Source organism: Odocoileus virginianus, chromosome 2 (assembly GCF_023699985.2).
Source record: "Odocoileus virginianus isolate 20LAN1187 ecotype Illinois chromosome 2, Ovbor_1.2, whole genome shotgun sequence".
Taxonomy (NCBI): domain Eukaryota; kingdom Metazoa; phylum Chordata; class Mammalia; order Artiodactyla; family Cervidae; genus Odocoileus; species Odocoileus virginianus.
The window spans coordinates 95067646-95088133 of record NC_069675.1 but is presented as its reverse complement, the minus strand read 5'-3'; positions in this window follow the sequence as shown (position 1 = coordinate 95088133).

The following is a 20488-nucleotide window of genomic DNA, read 5'->3' as shown; positions in this document are numbered from 1 at the left end:
AAATGATGCCAAACCCCGGCCCCGGCCCCCAACTCCCCCCGACCCCGCCACCCTCCCGGCCCCGGAGCCTGATCGCCCGCGAGGAGCGGGTTCCACCCCGCCTGCGAAGACGCCGCGCTCCCCAGCGCTCCGGAGGCACCGTATCCATCCTGCCGCGTCCCTGCATTTTAATTACCGCCACATTAATATTCATGAGCCGGGACTCGAGGGGGACCGCGGGCTGTCATTTCCCTCGCCCGCGCACCCCCCGCACCCCTCTTCCCCGGCGGAGTCGCGGGTTTTCTCCCTCCCGCTCCCAGCCCCGCCCGCCCCAACTGTCAATGCCCAGCCGTTGTAGGGTGTGTGTGAGGAAGCGTGAGTGTGAGCGGGTGTGAGAGCCCTGGGCAACGGTGAGTGTCGGGAGGGAAGGGCCGGGACACACGGTGAGGGGCTGAGTGTGAGGGTGGGCGTGCTTGCAGGGTGTGAGTGTGTGTCTACTTGTGTGAACGTGCGTGCCTGTGGGAGCATGGGCCTGCGTGCACATGCCTAAGCCTGTGTGCGTGCCTCTGCGTGAGTGCATGTGTGTTCATGCAGGTCCGTGCATCCCCCGGGGCAGTCCCAGGGGCTGTTTGCCCGTCATGGGGGGAGGCAGCTGTGTGCGAGGTCTGGCCTGGGGCAGGGAGAAGGAATCACAGGGTCTGACTGTACAAGTGGGGAAACTGAGGCCTGGGGAGAGGCTGGGGCTGGTGCAAAGTCACCCCCGGAAATGTGTGGGCCGGCAAACCCGTGCCTCAGGGGCTCCATCAGGCCCCTTGGCAGGCCAAACCACAGACACTGGTCTAGCTAGTGAGATGTTGGAGTCCACAGACCCGGCTTTAACGACCACTGTGGAACTGTGTGTGTGAGTCCCCGAGGGGATCCCAGGGTACCTGAGAGTTCCTCGGTGCTGAGAATACCCAGGGGTCAGAGGGTGGTTCACCACGGTGCTCCCAGTCCCCGTCCCTTGCCTCCTGGTCCCTTGAAGCCTGCCTGCACACCCCCCTCTCCCAGGCTCACAGAACCCAAGCAGTCTTGCCTCACAGTGGAGCAGGCAGAGAGACTTCAAGGCTCCTGGGCCTGGGATCAGGCAGTCACTCATTCATTCATTCATTTGTTCATCCAACCAGTGTTCAAGCGCCCACTGTGTGCCAGTTACCGTTCTCGGCACTGGGGATTCTCTTGAGTTTAGGAAGAACCCACACCGCTCTGTTCCCAATGCTGGTTGTCTCTACCCTGGGGTGGGGGTCTCTGGGCTCTCAGGGGAGGCTTTGGTCTCTCTGTGCACATGCTCACTGGGCATAGGGGTCTGGGGCCCCTGTGCACAAAACATAACCACCACCCCCAGCCTTGCCACAGAAGCCCAGCTGCACACACCGGGAGGGCCTGGCTATCGTCTTGGGCTGGGGAGAGCCGGCCAGACAATGCTAGGCAGTCTGGATCTTTGTTTCCCTCTCCTTCTGGAGCTTGTCCTCCTCCTGGCCTCTAAGCCAACTAGTCACAGAGGTGGCCCCTCCATCTTTTCCTGGGTGAGCCAAGGACTTCCTCCTTCTCATGTCCACCCTGCCCCAGTCCTGTCCTTCTAAGCACCCAGAACAAGCTGACGGTCCCCTCCCCTCCACCCACACGGGGCTGGGCTGGAACTCATGTCCCAGCCGCGTCCCCTGAATTGTTCCCCCCTCTTGGGGAGCTCTGTGGGAACACAGATAAGGGGACAGGAGGTACAGTTTGGGACTCTCTGGGAAGGAAGTCAGGGTATTGCTGGGCTCCACCAGTCAAGTAGGAATTCGCCCAGTAAATGGTCGGGGGGAGGAGGAGGAAAGGCATCCCAGGCAGAGAATGGCTCAGGGGGGTGACTGCAGCCCCTCTTCTAGAAATCAGAGCAGGCCAAAGGCAAGAGATCTGGGGAGACAGGAGGGATGGACTTTCTCCTGATGAGCCCAAGGCAGGACAGCCTAGTGGTCAGGACTCTCGGATAAGCCCACCCTGGGTAAGAATCCCACTCCCCCTGCACTGTGAAGCTTGGGCAAGACACCGAGCCCCCTTTCTGCATCTGTCTTTTGGGAAGAACAGCACTTTTTTTCTCCTTTCTCTGCTGGATTCTATTCAGATTAAGAGACACTTGTCCCTAAAGCACCTAGCACAGTGCCTGGTGCTCCTACAGGGGACAGGCTGTCCTCAAGGACAGAGGGAGGCCCCTGGGATAACTGTCCCCATTTAGCCCAGAAGGGGATTTAAGGCTCAGCCTGTGGCCCACAAGGGGGAGGAGTTTGGTAAGGACAGTCTTCTGGGGCAAGCAGGGACAGGCTGAAGTTGTCAGTCAGGGGAGGCTCAGGCTCCAGGTGAGAGGAGGGTCTCCAGGTCCCACAGACCCAGCCCCACCTGTCTCTGAGAAGATGCTGCCAGATCGCCCATCACTCAAACTGCCGGAAAGCTGGGAGTCAAGAGAGGCGGCCTGGGCCTGGCTCAGCCCTGCCTGCTCCTGCTGCAACCTCCCAGGTCTCTGTCTCCCAGCTCTCTTCTTTCCTTTGAAAATTTCCTTTCTCTTTTACTTTTTGGAGTAGTTATACCTGTACAAGGCAAAAATAAATAAATAAATAAAAATGGAAGGAAACGCTATAAACGTTCGCACAGCGCATCCTGAGCCACCCTCCCGGTCTGCTGGGTGTAGGTTTCCAGGACATTTCCCCACCTACAGAACTGCCTTTTTTCAACTCCTATGGGATAAGACCCACCTCCGCTCAGAGACCTGCAGAGGCTCCCACGTTTATATAGCAAAGGTCGCTCTTCCAAGGCTTTCAGCAACACTTCCTTCTCTCAAGCTGCCGTGCCTTTGCCCTTGCTATGCCAGCCTCTAGGGGCCTTTGCCAAAACTCTACATTGCCCCAAACCAGGCTTCCTGGTTGTCAGGCCTCCGCCCCCCTTCTCAGCTCGCAGCCTCCTTGCCCCTCACCTCTCTCCTGGTGCCCCACAGCCCCGCTGGTCCTTTCATTGTGGTGCTTTTCAAATCTAACTTTCATAAGGGTGTCATAGAGTCATGTGTTCTAACTCGACTATGAGCTTCTCTGCACATTCTTACTTTTGTTGCCACCTACTTTGATGTCTTACACATAGTAGGTGCTTGAAAAAAGATTTTTTTAAAGTGTTCAATTTGCTTTTTCTTTAGGGATTCAGTCTCTAAGACAGCAGATCAGGGTTTAAATCCTGATTCTCTCATTTCCTAGCTGTGTGTCCTTGAGAAATTCAATCAACCTCTCTGAGCCTCTGTTACTTCATCTGGAAAATAAAGTCAATACTAACACCTCCCTTCAAGAGTAACAGTGAGATGACAGTGTGTGTAAAACACCCAGCACTGGGCTGAAGCAGAGAGCTGCTGACATGTTCTACTCATGGGAGTTGTTCAGTCCTATTCAGTCTCATTCAGACTTGCCCAAGGTCGACGGTCAGGTTGAGGGCAGCGCTGGGACTGGACCCCTGTCTCCTCCCACTCCAGGGCACCTGACTGCCTCCTGATGAGTGAGGCTCACAGATCGCTGTCTGTTTGGCAGATAAAGAGAACAGGGTCAAGAGAGGCCGAGTTGTGACCCCAGGTCACACAGCCCTGTGAGCAAAGTAAGGTTCAGCCTGTCCACCAAGTCCCTGGTAGATTCTCTGAGCCCCTTCCCCACACCTTCAGTGAGACCCACACCCTGATCAGGGGGCCTCTGGTCCTCCTGGGGGGCCAAGGAATCAGCAAAGAGGGCCTCTTGGCGGCCCGATGGCCCCCACAATAGGGAAGTCACTAAAGCAAAGAGTCCCCACTTATGGGATGCTCACAGGGCCCCTGTATGCTGTCTTCCAGGGGCTCACTCACACGCCTGGGGGACAGGGGCTTGCCTAAGGAGTGGCACAACCAGCACCCTTTCGGCCCAGCCCGCACTGACCAGCACAGGGCAGTGAGCTCTTGCCCGGCTTCGGCTGGAGCTGGAAGCTGGGTACGGCCCAGGATCAGGGTGCTGCCCTTCGCAGAAGATCTGGGGGCTCTTCCCCAGCCCTGGCCCCCGCAGAGCCTGCCCAACTGCGTCTCTGAGCCGCACCCAAACTCTTCCAGGCTTTGCCAGGGAGACTGGAAATTTCTGCCCAGCAGCTTCTCTGGAAGGATTTCGACACTCGGCTGAGCGGGGGACGGGGAGGAGCCAGGCTGCTCCCGGCTCAGCGTTCTCACGGCTCTGCTTGGGGGGAATGGGAGGGGGGCTTCGCTAGGCCTTGGTGAGTCCTTCAGAAATAATTGTAATAACAGTCAACCGGTTCCAACAACAGTGACCCTGTACTGAGCGCTTACTGAGTGCCAGACTCTGTGCTAAGTCAAGAGTGGTACAGCAACAGTGCCATAGCCCAGGCAAGGCTGGCACTGTTACTAACCCATCTCACAGATGAGCAGGAGAAGCAGAGAGGTGAAGGCGGCCATCAAGGCTACAGAGTCAGAAGCCAAGGCCGGGCCTGTGACATTCCGAAGCCGAGGAGGTGCAGGTCACTAGCTGGCTGGGAGCAGGCAGGGCTGGAAGGCACCCAGGGGTGCCTGGGGTGGGGGAAACACTGGGAGCCACTAGAAGCAACTCTGATACACAAACATCAACTATGGCTCGACCAGAAACTGCAGTTCAGGTGAAGGCATGCTTGGACCCTGGGTCTCTGTTAGCAGCCTCCTGGGGGGTACACTGGGACCCCTGGAGACCTCATGGAGTCTGGAAACCTCTCCCCAACCAGACCTGGTAAACCAGTAACTCCAGACCCTTCCCACCCCTGCCTGGCTCTGGGGTTGGGGGCGTCTGACCCTGTGAGGCAGATGCTTCAGACTTGCTCACTGCTTTCTAGGTCCCTGGAAAAGTGCGCGGTCAAATTCACCCAGAGGTTGAGGTGCCAGTTCAGAGTGCCTCGCCCTTGGCTCCCAGGGCTGTCACCAGATTCCAAGTCACAACCAGGGGAGAGGGGCGAAGGGAGAATCCCAGGACTCGGGCAAAGGAATGGGGTGGCCAGGGGGGAGGCGGGGGTTTCGGACATCCCGGCCAGGCAGCAGAGCGACCCGCCGCCGCAGTGATGACCCTTCCTGGACTCAGGTCCCCCACCCATTAAACGGGCAGATCGATCCCTTCCCTCCCCGGCAGCTGGGGATTCAGTGAGCTCCCGGAGAACAGCGTAGGGGGTAATAACGGGGCCACCCCAGGCCCAGTTCCCCGCTCCCTCCTTGTCCCGCCGGGCGCCGCCCCCCGCCCCCGGGGCCGGGCCGCTGAGGGCGCTGCGTGCAGGGCGCGGCGGCGGCGCGGGCCCAGGCGCCCAGTTCAGCGGAAAGGAATGTCTTGCTCGGCGGGGGAGGCCGCGGGCCCCCGAGGCCGTGTAAACCCGGTCGCCCTCCCCGGGCCTCATTTATTGCGGCTCTAAAGCCGGGCTCGTTCCGCCAGCCCGGCTGCTCGCCGGGTCGGCAGCATGACTCACCCCCGCGCCCCGCCGCCCGCTCCCGCCCCCCCAACCCCCGGCCCCTCCCGGCCGCCGCCGGCAGACCCTCTGACAACGTGGGCCCAAAGTCGGGGAGGGGCTCCCCGTGAGGGTGCGCGCGCCCCTGCCGCCGGAGCCCGCCGCCCCGCCCCCACCCGTTGCGGCGCCCCTCCCCTCCCTCTTTCCCTCCCCCCTTCCCTTCCCCCTCCCCTCCCCTTTCCCTCCGCCTCCTCCCTCCCCTCCCCTCCCCGGGCCGCCCGCCCGCTCCCTCCCCTCCCCCGCTCCATAACTCAAAAGCTTGTCAAGCTGGTTCCAGACTCCTGGCGCCGGGCTCCGCTCCAGGAAAGAAAAAAAGGAAAAAGAAAAAGGGAAAAAGCCGGCGCGAGGGAGAGAGAGGGAGAGAAAAAGGCCCGTAGAGCCACACTGCGCCCCCAGACCCCGTCCCCCCGCCCCCCAACCCTGCTGGGGAACCCCCGCACCCTGGGGGGCAGAGGGCGCGCGCGCAACACTGATCAATTATTTATGGGCGAATCAATTATTCAGCTGCCCCGGGAAGGGGAGGGCGGGGTAAGGCCGAGGAGTGGAGGGCGGCTGCGGAGGCCACCCCGCCTGACTGAGGTCGCGGCTCTCCCGCTGGGCCTCGGGGGGTCGGGAGGCGTCCCCACGCCGGGGGTCCTGTTGTGAGAAAACTGCCTCGGGGTGGGCTCCAGGAGGAGCGCGGGGGAATACGCGGAAACAACAGAGACAACTCAGAAACATCCCAATTAGACCGGGAGGCTGGGGGTTGGAAAGAGCTGACTGGGGGTGAAGGGTGGGGGGGTGGGGGGTGACGTGGGAAGAGCCTGGCTGCGAATTCTTTCCTTTCTGACTTCATTCGTTCCCTTCTTTTTTGCGAGCCCACTGGGGTCCACTGTGCCCAGAGCTTAGGATGGCCGGTGGCAGAAGAGGGTTAAGAGTAGGGATTTTGGAGTTAGTTCCGTTCAGTCGCTCAGTCGTGTCTTTTTCGTGACTCTGCGACCCCAGGGACTGCAGCATGGCCAAGCTTCCTTGGAGTTAGAGCTGGGTCCATTTCTTCGTTTGTAACGTGTTCCCCCTGCGCTGTGCCCTTAGGCAAGGAACTTGCCCTCTCTGAGCCTCCACTCCGTCATCTGCTGGATGGAGAAGAGCAGAAAGAGAACTTGAAAGACGTGGGGTGTGGGAGGAGAGATTCTCTCTTCACTTTGAGGGGAACATGCCAAGGCCCCCAATGTCCTCCCCTCCCCCCTGCTCCCCAACTCTGTGCTGTGTGTTAATTGATCAGTGTCCAACTTTTGCGACCCCATGAACTGCAGCCCTCTAGGCTCCTCTGTCCATGGGATTCTCCAGGCAAGAATACTGCAGTGGGTTACCATGCCCTCCTCCAGGGGATCTTCCCAATCCAGGGGTTGAACCCAGGTCTCACAGGCAGATTCTTTACCGACTGAGCCCCTGCCCCACCCCCCCACCCCCAACTCTGGGTGCTGGATAACCTGCATCTTCCCTTGGCTTCAGACATTTGAAGGTCATTATCAAAACCAAGTCAACCCCAAGGCCTCTGTCCTGGGCTCTCACCTCTGGCAGGCTTCTCACTGCCTGGCCCTTCAAAGGCTAGTGCCTAAGGCAGCCAGAGGGGTCTCCGTGAGCCTCAGCTGGATCTTTTTGCACCCCACATCCCTCCCTCCTCCGCAGCCTCCTCCTCTCCCCACGTCCTTCATCCTCCTTCCAGCCTTCTCTTCCCTGCTTCCCATCTGCTGAAGAGGTTTGGAGCTCTGAGGCCCTGGGGGCCCGGGCTTGTAAGAATAGAAGTGGGTTCAGCTCTCGAGAAGGTCCTGGCCTCCCCAGACACACTGTTCAGGGCGCCAGTATACCCTCCCAGAGCTCAATAACTAAGCAGGCTTCTGTTCCCAGACTCAGGCTTGCCAAGGGGTTTACTGTCTTCTCACCAAATCTTGTTTTTCAGTCGCTCAGTCCTGTCCGACTCTTTGCGACCCCATGGATTGCAGCACACCAGGCTTCCCTGTCTTTCAGTATCTCCCGGAGTCTGCTCACATTCATGTCCATTGAGTCGGTGATGCTGTCTAACCATCTCATCCTCTCCCACCCTCTCCTCCAAATCTTAAAACAGCTGTGTGAGGTGAACCTGGGCAGATCCAGGTTTCCTGGGGCCTGAAGCTTTTACCATCTTGGTGACCCTCTTTAAGAAAAATAATGCAAAGTTATGAATACAATGTTAAGCCCAAAGCCTTGACAGGAGTCCCTGAACCTGAAGCTTCATTATCTTCTTGGTAAATCGCCACTGGAGGTGGGGGACGTAATTATTCCTTTGCAGAGGTGGAAAGAAAGCTTTAGAGAGGGAAGTCGCTGGCCCAAGGTCACATAGCTGGAAAGAATGCAGCTGGGGTTCCAGCCCAGGTCTTACTCTATGGGCAACACCCTGAAATGCCTCAGTGCACGTACCACCCACCACCTCACCTACGCCATGCCATATCTCACCTGTGCCCACCATGGCTCCAGCCCAGGTAAGGTCAGGGAGAGCAGCCCTTTCCTCCAAGTCAGCCTGTGCCCTCCTTCCCAAGGCCTTCATGCCCCAGCGCTCCAGCCTAGGAGACTGTCTTGTGACAACAGCCACACAGTACCAGGAGGTAGATGTCTTCTGACCTTTCAGTTCCCACAGCTGTTCCTGCTCCTTCCAGAACCCAGGCTCCTCAAATGACCCCAAGGGAATGCCCCCCTGTTAGGTGGTGAGCTCCCAGGTGCAGGGGCTGCTTCCGTCTTGTTTGGCAAAGCATTTTCAGCTCTCAGCACAGGGTAGGTATGGAGCAGACCATTAAAATACATTTAGAAGTAACACCTATTCCCAGTTTTAGGAGGGGATGGGATGTTAGGGGCAGAGGAGACATTGTTAAACTGCAGATACCAGGGTCCCTCCAGACCTATTGAATCAGGCTCTCTGAACTTAGGGCCTGGGACTCTATATTTTAGAACTCCCTCAGGTACATCCCAAGCTCAGCAAAGCTTGAGACACCCAGAACATTATGTGTCGACCAAATCCCTCTCACAAAGGGGACTCATCACACCTGGTGGTGGTTTAGTCACCAAGTCGTGTCTTACTCTTGCTACCCCATGGACTGTAATCTGCCAGGCTCCTCTGTCCATGGGATCTTCCAGGCAAGAATACTTGAGTGGATCGCCATTTCCTCCTCCAGGGAATCTTCCTGACCCTGGGATCGAACCCAGGTCTCCTGCACTGCAGGCAGATTATTTACCCACTGAGCTACCAGAGAAGCCCCTCATCACACCTAATTCTGGCCAATTTTACCAGTGTACCAAGCTCACCTTCAAGCTGAAAGCTAATTGTTTCTAATACTTATTAAAGGTCAATGGTGTCCCTGGGACTGGATCTGAGGTTTCAGATAGCTGACCTGACTAGACACTCACAAAAATGCTTTAAGAAGTAGAGACAATTATTGTCCCCATTTTACAGATGGAGAAATTGAGGCCAGGTGAGGCAGAGTGACTTGTAGACAGACAAAGAAAGAAAGTGAATTTGCTCAGGCATGTCCGACTCTTTGCGACCGCATGGATGGTCGCAAAGCCTGCCAGGCTTCTCCATCCATGGGATTTTCCAGGCAAAAATACTGGAGTAGGTTGCCATTTCAAGGCACTGGGGAACAAGGAGGTTGAAACAGGAGAGCTGTCTGCAGGACCACTGGCCTCAGCAGTGTAACTTACAAGGGTCTCCAAAGATGAGAGTATATATTCACCGCCTGTGAATGGCTTGGAAAAATGTACAATCACTACAGGGACCTCAGGCTAAGATGTGCAAAAAATTAGGTGACAGACCCCAAAGAAATCTAATCAAGTAAGCCTCTTCTTCCTGGTTATCTTTGGAGTCAGTGTTCTGGGGAATGCATGTTTGCAGAAGGATTTGATGTGTTTGCTTCAGGCAAATCTTTGCCTTTTCTCTGCCTGCTGTTCTGGTACAAAGGGAAATGGCCAGGCCAGCAAGAGGAGAGAACCTGGGCTGGTGGTGAGCAGGCAGGCTGACACTGCAGGCCAGCGTGGCTCTCGGCTATCTGCGGGGCTCTATCATCTGATCCCCTGAGCCAGTGCTCTGTGCAAACACAGCCTCTTTTCTGCTCCACTAGGGTGATCAAGGCACTGGGGAGGCGTCCGCTGGGGAGGAGATAATCAGAGTGGCCTCTGTTCCTGGTGCCTGAGGGACTAGCTGGGGCAGAGGGTGTGGACTTACTTTGAGAAGACCCAGAAGGCAGAACTAGGGGAGGTCACCCAGAGAGGTGTTTAGCCTCACATGATAAACTGTCTTAATTGTCAGGGTAGCCTTGTGGGTAGTGAGTATCCTACCTGGGGAGGTATTCAAGGACGGATAGGGTGTGTCTGTGTGTGTACAGAGCCGTGACTCAGGGAAAGGATCGGCTGAGGCAACTTTGAGAGCTTTTTCCACACTGAGACTGGGAATTTCCGTTCTTAATGTAGTTGACCAGCCCAAGTGAAGCTGATGGGAAAAATTAACACAGAGAGAAGGTGACCACAGGTTACAGTGCCCAGACTGGGAGCCCACAGACCCAAGGGACATGGAACCCAGCCCACAGCCCTTGGCCTTCCAACAAAACTGCCACTGCTTAACATTTGGATGTGCTGCTTTCTCTTGCAGTCGTCTGTAAATGCTCACTAGCCCTTCATGGTAATGATTAATCATACTATTAGTGATAATCGACAGTCAATAATCATAATATCCATAGCATGAACTGAGTACTTACTGAGGCAGGTGCTGTGTGTTTAAACCCATGTTACTGACATGACAATCCTATGAGCAATGTCCTTACTTTTACTATCATTCCTATTTAACAGATGAGAACACTGAGTCTCAGAGAACTGACATGTGACTAAGACGCAGAGCCATGCTGCCATCCATCTGTGGGGCTACTTCTACCCTCAGTGGCAGGGACCCTGGCCATTTCCCACCCCAGGGGTACAGAGCAGCAGAAATTGGCATGGGAATAGGGAGAGGGGAACCATCTTCTCCAACTCCCTCATTTTACACCAAGGGAAACAGGTACCAGAGAGGGGAGGAGATGTCTCAGTGTCATCAGCAAGTCCAATGGCTGCTGGTCTCCTGGGTCCCCCACGTGGGCTTCTCCTGTGCACTCCCACATCCTACTCCTCTCTCACAATGATATTTTTAAAGTTGTTAGTGGTCGCATATGTGTAAGAAAACATTGTTAAAGAAATGAGAAGACCTGCCACGTGTGAAGCAATTAAACTGTGTGCAGAGATTGTTTGCTCGCCTATAATGGCGATAATAACAATGCTTCCCTGCTGACCTCGCAGGAGGGGGTCACGGTTAAAGGTGACAGTGAATGCGAAGCAGCTGTTTTATAAACTGGAGGACACCGCCACGGTGATCATCTTTGGATGCTGGGCATAGAGCTTAGAAGTAAGGGCTGCAGCCCTTCTCAGGGAAACTGACCAGCATTTAGGGCCTAGAGCCATCAGGTCTCCTAGTGTTAGATCCTCCCTGGAAAGCATCCCATTCATTTATTCATCCATCTGCCTGGAAATCACGTATTGAGCACCTGCTGTGTGCAACAGTATGTCCAGCCCAGCAGCTTTGAGCCCAGGCTCCAGGTCAGCTCCTCCCTGTCCTCAGTTCAGATCTCGGCTTCATCACTCTCCAGCAGTCATGAACCTCCCTCTGGGAGCCTCCATGTCTCCTGGTAGGATGCCGTCCGGCTGCTCTAGCAGAACCCGGGGGATAGCAGCTCAAGGAGAGGAGGACTGACTCCCTTCTCGGGTCAGTCTAGGAGGCTCTGTGCTGGGAGTTGTCCAGGCCCTAGGCACTTTTGTCTCTCTCATTCCATAGGGAATTGCCTCCATCCAAAAGGTGGAAGATGGCCACCACTTTCCCCTCCCGATTCCTTCCTGTGTGTCGGGAGGACCCAGGAGGTGGAGACTGCTCCTCCTATTTAAGGGAGAGCTGGACAACGCTTGGATCATTTCTCTCACATTCCATTGGACAGAACTGACCACATGACCGTGCCTTAGCTGCAAGGGATACTGGGAAGTGTAGTATTTAGCCTGGCAGCCATGTGCCTCATTAAAACCCTGGAGAGGGGGTTTCTATTACTAAAGGCAAGATGGCAGAATGGGTACTGGGCAGCAGCCAGCAGCCTCTGCCATGTAGGATTCAGGGAGGTACTTTGGGGAAGCACTCAACACAGGGCCAGGTATGTGGCTGGTGCTCAGGAAATGTGCACTCTGGAATACAGGGACCCACTTAGACCCAAGCCCTGGGAACTGCTCTGGCTGTTAAGTGGGGGCCTCCACCCCATGCCCTGCATCCTCTAGATGATGGGGAGGAGCCCTAAGAGATAGCAGTCCTCCACCCAACCCCTCAGGACTCCCAGCCCAGCCTGGGGAAGATCTCAGGTCTCCTCTCTCCCTTCAAAGGAAAAGCAGGAAAGCAGCTTTGTCTTCAGGGCTTGGGGACATGGAGAGATGGGAGACATTGGGGCCCTTGCAGCACTGCCTCCACGGAGCAAGGAAGCCTCTGTCAACCCAGGGCTTGAGGCTGGGGTCCACATTTGCCACTCTCAGGCTCTCAAAACCTGGGCAGAAGCCCTGGCAGGCATCTTTGTTCCACACCCTCTGAATGCAGCACCAGCTGGTTTGAGCTCAGAGAGACGTTCAGTCCCTGAATATTCCCCTCCAGACACGAAGCCCTCCTCAGCCTAAGGAAGACTGGGGTGTGACATAGGAAGGAGGAACACCGCCTCCCAGGCAGTGTGTCCCTATGGGTCCAGGGCACCCCTAGCCACGTTACAGGAGGCTCTCTTCTTCAGAGGCTGTGTTTAGGCTCAGGAGCTGAGACACCCCCCAAACCACCCTCCATCAGACAGACCCTGGTTCTGCCTCTTAGCAGCTGCATGAGCTGATCTTTCCAATTACAATGATGATGAAAAAGGCACCGGTCGCTCCATCTTAATGTAAAGATTTGTAAAATAATTCATGCAAGGTGCTTGTGGAGAGGAAGAGCTCAGTGAAGAGTGTCTGTTCAGACCAGGGTGATGACTGTTATTTTCTTCCATCCATTCCACCCCTTTTGCCTACCCGCCACCTGTCCACACTTCCCTGCCATGGATGCCCTCCTATCCCACTGTCTGCACGCTAAGCCTTCTCTGAGGCCCCCAGCTTGGGCAGGTCCCCTGCATCCGCTAGCTTTTCATTGCAGCTTTCTCCTTCCCAGTACTTTCCAGATCATGATGAATTCATTCTGGGTGGAGCACTGCCCTGCTGACCCAGAGTCCTGAGCCAGCAGAGACTGTGCCTATTTCATTCATTGGCATAGCCCTGGTGCCCAACACAGGGTGTGGTGGCATGGTGAGGAGCCCAGTGAATGCTCTCCGAATGAATGAATGAGGAAATGAATCAATGGCTGCATGAGTGATGAGGGCATTTTGCCATCTGCCTGAGAATGTGTATTTAAGAGCAGAGTTCAGAGACTTAGAAAGACTAATTTTAATGTCAGCTCAGTCATTGACTTGCTGGTGACTTGGAACAGGATCCTGCTTATTCTTTATTTTTTCCATGCCCACCTCCTCCCTGCTTTTTCTTTAAAAAAAAAAAAATATATATATATATGTATTTATATTTTTCATTTTTGGCTGCACTGGTTCTTTGTTGCTTTGCATGGGCTTTCTCTAGTTGCAGCAAGCTACTCATCTTTGCGGTGTGCGGGCTTTTCATTGCTTTGGCTTCCCTCGTTGTGGAGCGTGGGCCCTAGAGCATGGGGTCAGTAATTGTGGCTCAAGGGGCTTAGTTGCTCTACGGCATGCGGAATCTTCCTGGACCAGGGATCGAACTCATGTGCCCTGCATTGGCAGGCAGATTCTTAACCACTTGCCCCTACTTCTTGAGTTTTAGTTTCCTCCTCTAGAAACTAACAACGCATCGTAGAGTTGGCGAGGAGTCACTGAGATCGTGGGGAAATACTGCAGAGATATTGAGCTCCCAGTGCATAGTAACTGCTTAGTAAGCACTGGCTGTAATAATTATTCTTTTTTTCTTTGTTTTTATCAAAGTATGAAAGTGAAAGTCGTTCAGTTGTGTCCAGCTCTTTGCAACCCCATGGACTATACAGTCCATGGAATTCTCTAGGCCAGAATACTGGAGTGGGTAGCCTATCCCTTCTCCAGTGGATCTTCTGAACCCAGGAATCGAACCAGGGCCTCCTGCATTGCAGGCGGATTCTTTACCAACTGAGCTGTAGATGATGTACAATGTTATATAAGTTAGAGGTGTCCAATGTAGTGATTCACAATTTTTAAAGGGTATGCTCCATTTATAGTTATTATAAAATATCAGCTAGTCATAATTATTATTAATATTCTCTTTGAAACAACCAGTGGAGGTTTGCTCTGCATTTTTATGTCAACATTCCCTGGACTGACCCACTCCCCTTCACTACTGCAAAGCTCAGGAGTAGCTGACAAAAGCTTTCATTCATTCTTTCATTCATTCATTCATGCACAGTGATTTGGCAAACACTTTCTGGGTGTTCTCCAAGTGCTGGGTTCAGAGCTGTTTGCTGGTCTGGGGAGTAGGAAGGAGGGTAGTGCAGGAGAAGAAAACCATCAAGTTCATCCTCTGGGCAAAGGGAAGTGGCTGAGACCCTCTGTCCACATCCTGTCACCCTCCCCCCCTCCATGGCCGGTCCATCTGTGTCCTTTTCCTGTGCCTCTTTCATCCCGGCCTGGGGAGGGGGCTCTGGAACCCCACCCACCAGCAGCCATTTCCTGCCCTTCTGTCATCTGCTTCCTTTGATCCTTTTGTCAAGAGACTCTTAGAAGCCTCTGAGCCGTTGGCAATCCTAGCAACCTCCTCTCCTGGGCTGGTGATCCCCGCAGAGGTTGGAGCCAACGTGGGCTTCTCTTGGGATGCTGCCTTGGGAGGCAGATGATTTGTGGCCTCATTCATTCATTCATTCACTCGCTCAGCATTCATCACACACAGTGTAAAAGACAGGCCTGGTCCCTGCCCTCATGGAGCTCCCAGCCCAAGGGATGACCACCTATCCCACACGGAGGGATTCTGAAGGGCGATGGATGTGCCTTGTTGATAAGAAAACAGGCCCCCAAACACGGGCCTAGGGTCTTCACCTGGCATGAGCCCCCGTGCCCAACTCAGAAGCTCAGCTGATGCTCTTTTCTTTTGACTGTGCTGGCTTGGTTGCAGAGCCCAAGCTCTGGAGCATGGGCTCAGTAGTTGCCACGTGAGGACTTAGTTGCTCCTAGGCCTGTGTGATTGCAGTTCCCTGACCAGGGATCAAACCTGTGTTCCCTGAACTGGAAAGCAGATTCTTAACCACTGGACCCCAGAGACAGGGCTTCCCTGGTGGCTCAGGTGGTAAAGAATCTGCATGCCAATGCAGGAGACCCAGGTTCAATCCCTGGGTTGGAAAGATCCCTTGGAGAAGGAAATGGCAACCGATTCCAGTATTCTTGCCTGGAGAATCCCATGGACAGAGAAGCCTGGTGGGCTGCAGTCCATGGGGTCACAAAGAGTTGGCCACGACTGAGTGGCTAACACTTCCCACCAGGGGAGTCCCTCCACTGATGCTTTGGAGGGGCTGCCATTTATTGCGGACTTACCAGGTGCTAGATGCAGTGGCTCAGCGGTTTGTGCCCCACAGGAGCCTGCTGACTCCTCCCTCTGGCGCTGTGTGGGAGGGACGGTTATTCTCCCCATTTTATAGATGAGAAGATGGAGGCACAGAGAGATGAAGAAGGCCACCCGGGGCCCTGCAGCTTGTAGGTGGCAGAGCTGGGTTTTGAACCTTGTTTGACGGAGTCCAGCACCCATGCTGTTCTGTGCCTTGGTGAAGGAAGGGGGGCGGGGTGCTCCAGGCATGAGGACCCTGGACTCATCTCTGCTACACAAGCTGGGGGACCCGCCCTTTCCACGTTCTGGCCTCAGTAGTCCCAGCGGGTGGTTGGGTGGGTGGGAGGGTGGGAAAGAGTCACTCGTTCACTCACTCAGATACTGTGTGGGCAACAGGATACACGGGGAGCCCAGTGTCTGTCCACAGTGAGCTTCCTGCAGGGCAGCTGGCGACACGTGGAGGGCACAGCACAAGGACGTTCAGGCGTGTTCAGCGCTGTGAAGCTGTGGAGTGAGTGGGATTGGGCTGGGGCCTCCTTCAAGAGCTGACATCTGGGCTAAGATTGGAAGGATCAGTAAAAAGAGCCGCGCAACACCGTTTACAACAGCCAAGACACGGAGGCCACCTAAATGTCCATCGACAGAGGGATGGATACAGAAGATGTGGGACATGTATACAACGGGATATTACTCAGCCGTTAAAAAGAATGAGATAATGCTGTTTGTAGCCTAGAGAGTGTCATACTGAGTGAAGTAAGTCAGACAGAGAAGGAGAAGGTCATACAATAGTGTGACCTCTCTTATACATGGAATCTAAAAATAAATGATGTAAATGAACACACTTACAAACCAGAAGCATACAGACTTCCAGAATGGACTTACAGTTGTCAGGGGGAAGGATGCAGGAAGGGATAGTTAGGAAGTCTGGGATGGACATGTACACGTGGATAACCGACAAGGACCTACTGTATAGCTCAGGGGACCTGCTCAATGTCATGTGGCAGCCTGGATGGGAGGGGAGCTTGGGGGAGAACATATACATGTTATATGGATAGCCAAGTCCCTTTGCTGTTTACTTGAAACTATCACAACTTTGTTTGTTAACCAACTACACCCCAATACAAAATTTAAAATCTTTAAAAAAAAAAAAAAAAGGAGCCCCAGCAGCCCTGGGGAGAGGGTCTCCAAGTGTCAGGAATGGCAAGTGCAAAGGCCTGGAGGGAAGGGTGGAGGGGAGCCCGTGTGAGAGATGGAGGGAAGGGTGGAAGATGGGTGGGGACCGAGGCAGAGTCCCGCAGGGGCTGGTACTGTGGGCAGAGCCCTCTGTCCTTCTGGGTACAATGCGAAGCCACCGGGCTTGGACATGAACCCAGTCTTGTCTTCAAATGCACCGTGGGTCTCCCTGGGCTGCAGTGGGCAGGAGGCCGGGTCAGAGTGTGGCGGAGGCAGGGAGGCCCTGGGGAGGCTGCTGTGCAGGGAGAGATGGGGAGGCTGGACCTGGGGTGGCCGTGGGGAAGGGCAGGGCACAGGTCTGGCAGCAGAGCCAACAGGACTTGCTTCTGACTGGGTATGGGGTCGGGGGGCACCCTGAGTGTGCGGACATTCACTTTTCACCCCTTGGACAGAGCGGAGCTTGAGGTTGGGGTCAGAACTGACCCCTCTATGAATGGTTGTTCAGTTGCTCACTTGTGTCCGACTCTTTGCAACCCCGTGGACTGCAGCACGCCAGGCCTCCCTGTCCTTCCCAATCTCCTGGAGTTTGCTCAAACTCATGTCCCTTGAGTCGGTGATACCATCCAACCATCTCACCCTCTGTTGCCCCCTTCTCCTCCTGCCCTCAATCTTTCCCAGTATCAGGGTCCTTTCCAATGAGCGTGGCAACCCCCAGATTACAGACTCCCTGGAGCCACAGCCCCACCCCACGTCCTGGTTCTCCTAGTCCACGGGGGCCCCGTGCCATGTTCAGCTCTCTGGACCCCGCAGGGGCTGGTAGTCAGTCTGTCCCTCTGCATCGGTCCGTCTCAGAGAAGATGGACCCTGAGCCAGAGGGAACATCCACAAGGGTTGGAGCCAGACCCTCCTGGCTCTGCTTTGCTCGACGCCTCATCCCAGGAAGCTGCCCCTCCAGGCCGGGGTTGGATGCTCCGCCAGCTGCAGGTGGCACTCCCAGGGTCCCAGGACCCGGCCCCCACGACTGCCGGCTGTTTACCCACAAGGGCTTCTACCTGCCAGAGAGCCCTGCTTTCCACAAGGACAGCTCCAGCTCCCCGGTGAATGAGGAGGGCTGTTTTAGGGTCAGGGCTATCCCATGAGGCCCCCAGAAAACTGTGGCCTGGAAAATCCCATGGACAGAGGAGCCTGGTAGGCACAGTCCATGGGGTCACAGAGAGTAGGACACGACTGAGCGACTTCACTTTCTTTCTTTCTTTCAGGCTTGTGAAGACACTGCCCCTTCCTTCCTTCCTTGCGGCCTGACTCAGAGACGCCCCAGCACCCACCCTGCTGTCCAGCCTCCTCCTCCCTCCTTCCTCATCCCCTTGTCCAGCAAAGCTACCCCCTCATTTTTTTCATTAATTTATTTGGGTGCACTTGGTCTTGGGCATGTGGGATCTAGTTCCCTGACCAGGGATCGAACCCAGGTTCCCTGCATTGAGAGCTGAGTCTTAGCCACTAAACCACCCAGGAAGTCCCAGCAAAATTACCCTTCCCGGCAGTCCCCTCTGCCCACCCTCTGCCGCCCCAGTCCAGGCCCCCCATTATTTCTGGCCTCACATCTGCAGCAGCCATCCCGCTGAGCCCCCCTCCCCGGCTTCTCCTTTTGTCCCTGCAGTCCCTTCTGCTCGGAGCAGCCAGAGCAATCTTTCTGGAAGGTCCCTGAATGCATCACTCCTCTGCTAAAACCTTCCATGGCTCCCCATGACCCTCAGCATAACACAGAAACTAACACAAGCCCCAGGAATGGCCCGACCCAAACTGACTTCTCCGCCTCCCTCCTTAGTGGTCCTTTCCACAGCTTGCAGCTCTCTGCTTCTGAAACAGAACATATTTCAATTGTTTGAATTAGCCCTGTTTTTTTTCCTCACCCCTGGGCCTTTGCACGTGCTATGTGTCCTTTGCCAGGAGCCTCCCCACAGCCTCTGCCTGGCTGACTCTGACTCAAGATTTGGGTTTCAGATTAGACACTCTTTTGCTGCCCTCTCCCCGGACCCTGCCCCACCCATCACACCCCTGACCACGCTGGACAGCTCCTCCCCTTCGGGGTCTCACCATGCCCACACACAGGAGGTGTCTGGGAGACAGTTCAAGGGCAAGCAGGAGGGTCAGGCTCAGGCCTCTGGGGCATGTGGGCAGGGGAGAGAAGGGGGCAGCCCCGGTGCCACTGTCGCAGCAAATGTAACTCCCTGTCTCTTGGCCACCAATAGAGTCCCATGGGAGGCCTTGTGCTACAGCCACAAATGGAGGCGCAGCCGGAGGGCACTGCCGAGGACAACATACTGGTGCCTGCGTCCTGCTCCGTGGAAACAGCCACTCTTGCTGGAGGTCACTGTGTCCCTCTCTCGTCCCCAGGTCACAGAGGAGGAACCTGAGGCTCTGAGGGGTGCGGGGACTTACTCAAGGTCATGCAGCCCTGCCAGCGCTGGGGTGGGAGCCCCGGATTCTGGCTGCATGTGGCATCAGCCACCACCTGGCCAGTTTGGGGCGCTTCACCCAGACTCTGCAGGCCTCCAGAAAAACGGACTTCTTAACTGCAATGACTGCTTTTCAGGGGGCCTGTGCAGTCAGAGCCTTGAAGGTGAGCGTGATGCAGATGCAGCTTTCAGAAGAGGTGGGTCAGAGAGGGGCGGTGACGTGGTTGGGGTCACAGAGCGTGGAAGAGTGGTGGGGGTCAGCTTCAGAGGCTGTGGTATCTGGTGAGATTTTTTTCATTAAGCTTCTCTCTGAAACGGCAGCAATCAGGGCTGGCGGGTGGGTGCACTGCTCGGCCAGGTCAAGGGAGAGCCCGGGAGGCTCCGAGGTGTCGGGGCTGCGGCTTCAGGCCGGCTCTGACCCTGGTTCTCCACCTGCTCCGAGGGCAGGAGTGAGGATGGGAGCTGTGAAAGGAGTGGTGAACATGAGAGCCACTCAGAGGCTGGAGCCCACCTTCCTGGCCAGCTCTGTGGGGGGTCTCAACATAACCCTTTACTCCCATCCCTGGCACAATTTGGAAACTCTAGGGTGAGCCTCAGTGGAAAAAAAAAAGGGGGGGAATCAGCCAGCTCATCTGCAGCCTGGCCCAGCCCCGTGGGAAGAGCACTGGACAGTGAGCCCGAGGCAGGCTCTGGCATGGCCTCCCTGTGCAGCTGGCCCAGGCTTGCCCCCTCTCTGGGCACAAGATTCCTGGTGGAAATCTCTCACATCAACCTGATTCCCCGTGATGCTCTGGACAGCTCATCCAGGGTGGGGATGGGAGATCAGAACCTCGGCCTCTCCAGGGCCTCCTCAAGTGAGTAAAGGTGACAACCTGGCCGGTCAAAGTCACTGACAAAGGACCGAAACCAACTGCGGCTCAGAACATCAAGAAAATCGTCCCCACGCTTGCTCTCAGGTGTGTGGGTTTGATCCCTGAGTCAGGAAGATCCCCGGGAGGAGGGTATGGCAATCTACTCTAGTATTCTTGCCTGGAGAATCCCATGGACAGAGGAGCCTGGCAGGCTACAGTCCATGAGGTCACAGAGTCAGACATGACTGAAATGACTTAGCACACACTCATGCTTGCTCTCAATGCAAGAGAAGGCTTCAGACTGAGGCTGAGGGTGGCGGGTAAGGCAGTGTCCAGCTAATACCTTATGAGAATTTGCAGGGGGTGGGGGCCATACTTGCCCACCCACAGAAGTAACCTGTCTTTCAGCCTGACTGTGGACTCCCTATCCTTCCTGCCTCGGTGCCCTGATTATTCACATCCTGAGATATTGTTGGGTGTCTGCTCTGTGCCAGGCACAGAGGCTCAGAGGGGAGCCCACAGAGCCTGAGAATTAGGACACAGTGTGGCAGGAGGGATCACCATCCCCATTTGCCAGATGGAAAATCTGAGGCTTAGAGAAAGGGATGCTGAGCTGGGAGCTGGAATTCAATGCCTCCACAGTCTCCTACAAACCACACACAGGAGCGTGGCAACCCTCAGGAGGCTTGCGGACCCCTTAGCAGGGCCCGCAGGAGGTTACACAGTGGCGGCTGTCTGTGTGCCTCTTGCTGCTTCCATTCCAGCCTCTGGGAGGTACGGGGCTGCCATTAGCCACAGGGTCTTTGCACATGCCTGGACTTC